Raw genomic sequence first — 6,731 nt, forward strand, 5'->3', positions numbered from 1 at the left:
CAGTGCTGCCTTTGCCTCTCTGAGTGCACAGAATCACACTGGGTACTGCTGGCCATGACATCATCAGGTAAAGGAAATACACTGCTAAGACCTGGTCTACACTATGAGTTTAGGTCGAATTTAGCAGCGTTAAATCTAATTAAGCCTGCACCCATCCACACAACAAAGCCATTTACTTCGATATAAAGGGCTCTTAAAATCGATTTCTGTACTCCTCCCCAACGAGGGGAGTAGCACTGAAATCAACATTGCCATTTCGATTTAGGGTTAGTGTGGCTGCAATTCGACGGTATTGGCCTCCGGGAGCTATCCTACAGTGCACCATTGTGACCGCTCTGGACAGCAATCTGAACTCGGATGCACTGGCCAGGTAGACAGGAAAAGCCCTGCGAACTTTTGAATTTCATTTCCTGTTTGCCCAGCATGGAGAGCACAGGTGACCACGCAGAGCTCATCAGCACAGGTAACCATGCAGTCCGAGAATCGAAAAAGAGCACCAGCATGGACCGTACGGGAGGTACTGGATCTGATCGCTATATGGGGAGAGGATTCCGTGCTAGCAGAGCTACGTTCCAAACGACGAAATGCCAAAACATTTGAAAAAATCTCCAAGGGCATGATGGAGAGAGGCCACCATATCAGTGCCGCGTGAAAGTTAAGGAGCTCAGACAAGCCTATCAAAAAACAAAGGAAGCAAACGGAAGGTCCGGGGCAGAGCCACAGACATGCTGCTTCTATGCTGAGCTGCATGCAATTCTAGGGGGCACCGCCACCACTACCCCACCTCTGACCGTGGATTCCGAGGAAGGGGTAATCTCAGCCATGCCTGAGAATTCTGCAGACGGGGAAGATGATGAGGAGGAGGATGACGAGCTTGCGGAGAGCACCCAGCACTCCGTTCTCCCCAACAGCCAGGATCTTTTTCTCAGCCTGACTGAAGTACCCTCCCAACCCTCACAAGGCAGTATCCCAGACAATGAGGCCCTGGAAGGGACCGCTGGTGAGTGTACCTTTGTAAATATAAAACATGGTTTAAAAGCAAGCATTTTTTAATGATTAATTTGCCCTGAGGACTTGGGATGCATCCGTGGCCAGTACAGCTACTGGAAAAGTCTGTTAATGTGTCTGGGGATGGAGCAGAAATCCTCCACGGACATCTCCATGAAGCTCTCCTGGAGGTACTCCAAAAGCCTTTGCAGAAGGTTTCTGGGCAGTGCAGCCTTATTCCGTCCTCCATGGTAGGACATTTGACCACGCCATGCTAGTAGCAAGTAATCTGGTATCGTTGCATGACAAAGCCTGGCAGCGTATGGTCCTGGTGTTTGCTGGCATTCAAGCAACATCCGTTCTTTATCTCGTCGTGTTATCCTCAGGAGGGTGATAGCATTCATGGTAACCTGGTTGAAATATGGGAATTTAATTAAGGGGACAGAGGTGGCTGTTCCTACTGTGGCTGAAAAGAAATCCTTCCCTGCAGATAGCCAAGCGGGGCAGGGGGGGTGGGGTTGCGCTGAGCTTTTTGCATTTGGCTAGCAAGGATCTTCCCTGATACCAGCCACATGGTGGGGGGAGGGATAAAGCGATCATCCCAGAGAATTGGATTGGGGGGGGGTTAGTTTGGTTTCTGCTGCTGCACGGTAACAGGAAAACCGCAGCACTCAACGGGCTTTGCTTGGTATGTGGGAAAGGAGGGCACTGCTTTAGGAAGGCTGCAGAAGCCAAAAGACAATGGCTTACCATGGCCGCATGCAAGCTGAATTCTGTTGCCTGGACCTGCGTCTGTGATCTCTAACACCAAAGCCGCAGGCACTCAATATTAAGATGCAAAATGCGATCTTGTACCGAAATCACATGTGCTATGTAATGTGAATAGTGTTGTTCACCATGAAAGAGTATAAGCATTGTTCTGTAAAATGTATCTTTTAAAATACTTCTCTCCCTTTTTTCCCTCCCTCCCGCAGCTGCAAATTTTTCAAGCCTCCCTCCTCCATCCCAACGGAAAAAAAGAACGCGAGACGAAATGTTCTCTGAAATCATGGAATCGACCCGCAATGAAAGAGCTCATCTGAATGAGTGGAAGGACACGGTATCAAAGTACAGGAAAGATGCCAGTGAATGTGAAGCCATGAGGGACGCTCGAGATGAGAGATGGCAGGCTGCAATGCTGGGGCTGCTGCATGATCAAACGGATATGCTCCGGCGTCTGGTGGAGCTTCAGGAATGGCAGCAGGATCACAGAGTGCTGCTGCAGCCCCTGTATAACCTCCCTCCCCTCTCACCATGTTCCATAGCCTCCTCACCCAGCCGTGTAAGAACACGGGGGGAGGGGGGAGGGAGGTTCTGTGCACAGCCCAAGCAAAAAGCTGTCATTATTTTGAACTTTTTAGTGGCCTTTTCCTTCCCTCCTATCCTCCTCCCAAACCCCACCTGGGCTACCTTGTCAGTTCTCTTTCTATGTTTATAATCAATTAATAAAGAATACATGATTTTTAAACAATAGTGACTTTATTTCCTTTGAAAGCAAGCTATGATTGAAGGGGAGAGGGTGGTTTGCTTACAGGGAATGAGTAAATCAAGGGGGCAGGTTTTCATCAAGGAAAAACAAACAGAACTTTCACACCATAGCCTGACCAGTCATGAAACTGGTTTTCAAAGCTTCTCTGATGCGCAGCGCTTCCTGGTGTGCTCTTCTAATCGCCCTGGTGTCTGGCTGTGCGTAATCAGCAGCCAGGCGATTTGCCTTAGTCTCCCACCCCGCCATAAAGGTCTCCCCCTTACTCTCACAGAGATTGTGGAGCACACACAGCAAGCAGCAATAACAATGGGGATATTGGTTTGGCTGAGGTCTGAGCGAGTCAGTAACGTGCGCCAGCAACCCTTTAAACGTCCAAATGCACATTCTACCACCATTCTGCACTTGCTCAGCCTGTAGTTGAACAGCTCCTGACTACTGTCCAGGCTGCCTGTGTATGGCTTCATGAAGCATGGTATTAAGGGGTAGGCTGGGTCCCCAAGGATAACTATAGGCATTTCAACATCCCCAATGGTTATTTTCTGGTCTGGGAAGTAAATCCCTTGCTGCAGCCATTTAAACAGAGTAGTGTTCCTGAAGACGCGAGCGTCATGGACCCTTCCCGGCCAGCCCACGTTGATGTTGGTGAAACGTCCCTTGTGATCCACCGGTGCTTGCAGCACCATTGAAAAGTATTCCTTACGATTTATGTACTGGTTGCCCTGGTGCTCCCGTGCTAAGATAGGGATATAGGTTCCATCTATCACCCCACCACAGTTAGGGAATCCCATTGCAGCAAAGCCATCCACTATGACCTGCACATTTCCTAGAGTCACTACCTTTGGTAGCAGCAGCTCAGTGATTGCTTTGGCTACTTGATCACAGCAGCCCCCACCGTAGATTTGCCCACTCCAAATTGATTCCCGACTGACCGGAAGCTGTCTGGCGTTGCAAGCTTCCACAGGGCTATTGCCACTCGCTTCTCAACTGTGAGGGCTGCTCTCATCTTGGTATCCTGGTGTTTCAGGGCAGGGGAAAGCAAGTCACAAAGTTCCATGAAAGTGGCCTTACGCATGCGAAAGTTTCGCAGCCACTGGGAATCGTCCCACACCTGCAGCACGATGCGGTCCCACCAGTCTGTGCTTGTTTCCCGGGCCCAGAATCGGTGTTCCACGGCATAAACCTGCCCCAGTGAAACCATGATTTCCACATTGCTGGAGCCTGTGCCTTGTGAGAGGTCTATGTCCATGTCAATTTCCTCATCACTCTCTTCGCCGTGCTGCAATCGCCTCCTCGGCTGGTCCGGGTTTTGCCTTGGCATGTCCTGGCTCTGCATATACTCCAGGACAATGCGCGTGGTGTTCATAGTGCTCATAATTGCCGCGGTGATCTGAGCGGGCTCCATGATCCCAGTGCTAGCTATGGCGCCTGGTCAGAAAAAAGGCGCGAAACTAGTATCTGACGGACTAGGGGAAGGAGGGAGGGAGGGCCGAGTGATGACATGGCGTACTGGTACAGGGAATTAAAATCAAGAAAGGTGGCTGTGCATCAGGGAGAAACACAAACAACTGTCACACAGAATGGTCCCCCCAAAGATTAAACTGAAAACCCTGGGCTTAGCAGGCCGTTGATTTCACGGAGGAAGGGGAAGCAAATGAATACAGAACAAATCTATTTTTTACATCTTAAGCTGGCAGCCGACAGTGCAGCATGAGTGATAGCCTCTGCAGTACGATGACGACGGATACCAGTCGTAATATACCATCGTCTACCAAAAGGCAAGGGGCTGCTGCTGCGTGCAATGCAGCCCCACGTCTGCCAGCCCCACGTCTGCCAGCACCCAGATCGCCCTCGGCCTCTTCTGGGTGCTTAGCAGACAATACTGGGCAATTGGCAGAAAATAGTATACTACGACTGATAGCCATCATCATCGAGACAGTAGCGTGTCTGCCCAGGTGCCCATGATTGACAGCCACTGCAGTAAGACGACGACGGATACCAGTCATAATATACCATCTCCTACCAAAGGGCAAGGGGCTGGTGCAATGCAGTTCTACGGCTGCCAGCCCCACGGCTATTACTCATGCTACACCGTCTACCGCCAAAAGGCAGTTAGCAGCTGCTGCTGTGTAGCAATGCAGTCCCACGTCTGCCGGCACCCAGAGGACATATGGTGACGGTGAGCTCAGCTGAGCTGAGCGGGCTCCATGCTTGCCGTGGTATGTTGTCTGCACAGGTAACCCAGGTAAAAAGGCGCGAATCTATTGTCTGCCGTTGTTGTGATGGAAGGGGAGGGGCCTGACGACATGTACCCAGAACCTCCCGCGACACTGTTTTGCATCATCTGGGCATTGGGATCTCAACCCAGAATTCCAAAAAAAGGCGCGAAACTAGTATCTGACGGACTAGGGGAAGGAGGGAGGGCGGGCCGAGTGACGACATGGCGTACAGGTACAGGGAATTAAAATCAAGAACGGTGGCTGTGCATCAGGGAGAAACACAAACAACTGTCACACAGAATGGTCCCCCCAAAGATTAAACTGAAAACCCTGGGTTTAGCAGGCCGTTGATTTGACGGAGGGAAGGGGAAGCAAATGAATACAGAGCAAATCTATTTTTTACATCTTAAGACGACGGTGCAGCGTGACTGATAGCCCTCGGCATCTTTCTGGGTGCTTGGCAGCAAATACTGGGCGCTTGGCAGTTAGTGTATTACGATGGCCTTCAGGCCTATTGCACAATCTGCTGCTCAGGGAAGACTCTGCTAATGTGCGATGAGCCAACTTGTAATAGGACGGTTACCAGTCGTAATACACCATCTACTGCCAAAAGGCAAGGGGCTGGTGCAATGCAGCCCCACGGCTGCCAGCACCCAGATCGCCGATGAAGGCTACCACTCTACTGCACCGTCTACCACCAAAAGGCAGTTAGCAGCTGCTGCTGTGTAGCAATGCAGTCCCACGTCTGCCGGCACCCAGAGGACATATGGTGACGGTGAGCTCAGCTGAGCTGAGCGGGCTCCATGCTTGCCGTGGTATGTTGTCTGCACAGGTAACCCAGGTAAAAAGGCGCGAATCTATTGTCTGCCGTTGCTGTGACGGGGGGGGGAGGGGCCTGACGACATGTACCCAGAACCTCCCGCGACACTGTTTTGCATCATCCGGGCATTGGGATCTCAACCCAGAATTCCAATGGGTGTCAGAGACTGCGGGAACTGTGGGATAGCTGTGGGATAGCTACCCATAGTGCAATGCGCCGGAAGTCGACACTAACCTCGTACTGTGGACGCGGTCCACCGACTAGAGCACTTAGAGCATTTTATGTGGGGACACACACAATCGGCTGTATACAACCGATATCTATAAAACCGGCTTCTATAAATTCGAACTAATTTCGTAGTGTAGACATACCCAGAGCAACTTCTTAAATGCTGAACTTACATTTATGCTCAGAATTTCTATTGCATTTGAGTAATGGATGACAATTTTAAAAAAATGTTCTATTGCCTGCAACTTGTGTAAGTGAAGCTAATTGAAAAAGTCTCCCATTTCTTTCCTGTCAAGTGAAAGAATTATAGGCCAAAAATCATTGCTGATTGAACCATGAGCAACTCATCTAAAGTCAGTTGTAGTGTTCTTGCTTATGCCACCACAAAGCCAAAATCATTGGTGGAATGAGGCAGCGTGGATCTAGGATATAGGGCACTGGGAGTCAAAAGACCTGGATGGTATTCCCAGCTCTGCCAGTGACCGGCTGTGACTTCAGAAAAGTCACTTTACTCTCTCTTTCCATTCCTTTTTTGTCTTGACTATTTTGTCTCCCTGTACAAATACAATAGGCCCCCAGTAATGGTTGGAGCTCTAGGCACTACTGAAATACATATAATGAAATACATTTTAATAGTGAACTGGCTCAGCTGGTGGGAGGGTTTCCCTCAATTTCTTCAGAGTTAAGGAACTGCTGTGGTGCATGTCCACTGTCAGCTCCCAGGGCAGCTTAGAATGCCCTAGCTCTGCCCACAGGGACTGTTCCTTTTCACTTCCTTCAAAGTCAAGTCAGTGTTTCTACTTCCTTACAGTTTTGTGGATAATGCTGAACCCTGTTCCAGTGTCTGTAGGGGCAACGATTGTGAAGGGTCAGGATTTGTTTTTGGTGGAGGGAATGAAAACCTTGCATACAATCCAGGACTGGTATCTTATTGCAATTTATAATACAGTGA

Source organism: Chrysemys picta, chromosome 2 (assembly GCF_011386835.1).
Source record: "Chrysemys picta bellii isolate R12L10 chromosome 2, ASM1138683v2, whole genome shotgun sequence".
NCBI lineage: Eukaryota > Metazoa > Chordata > Testudines > Emydidae > Chrysemys > Chrysemys picta.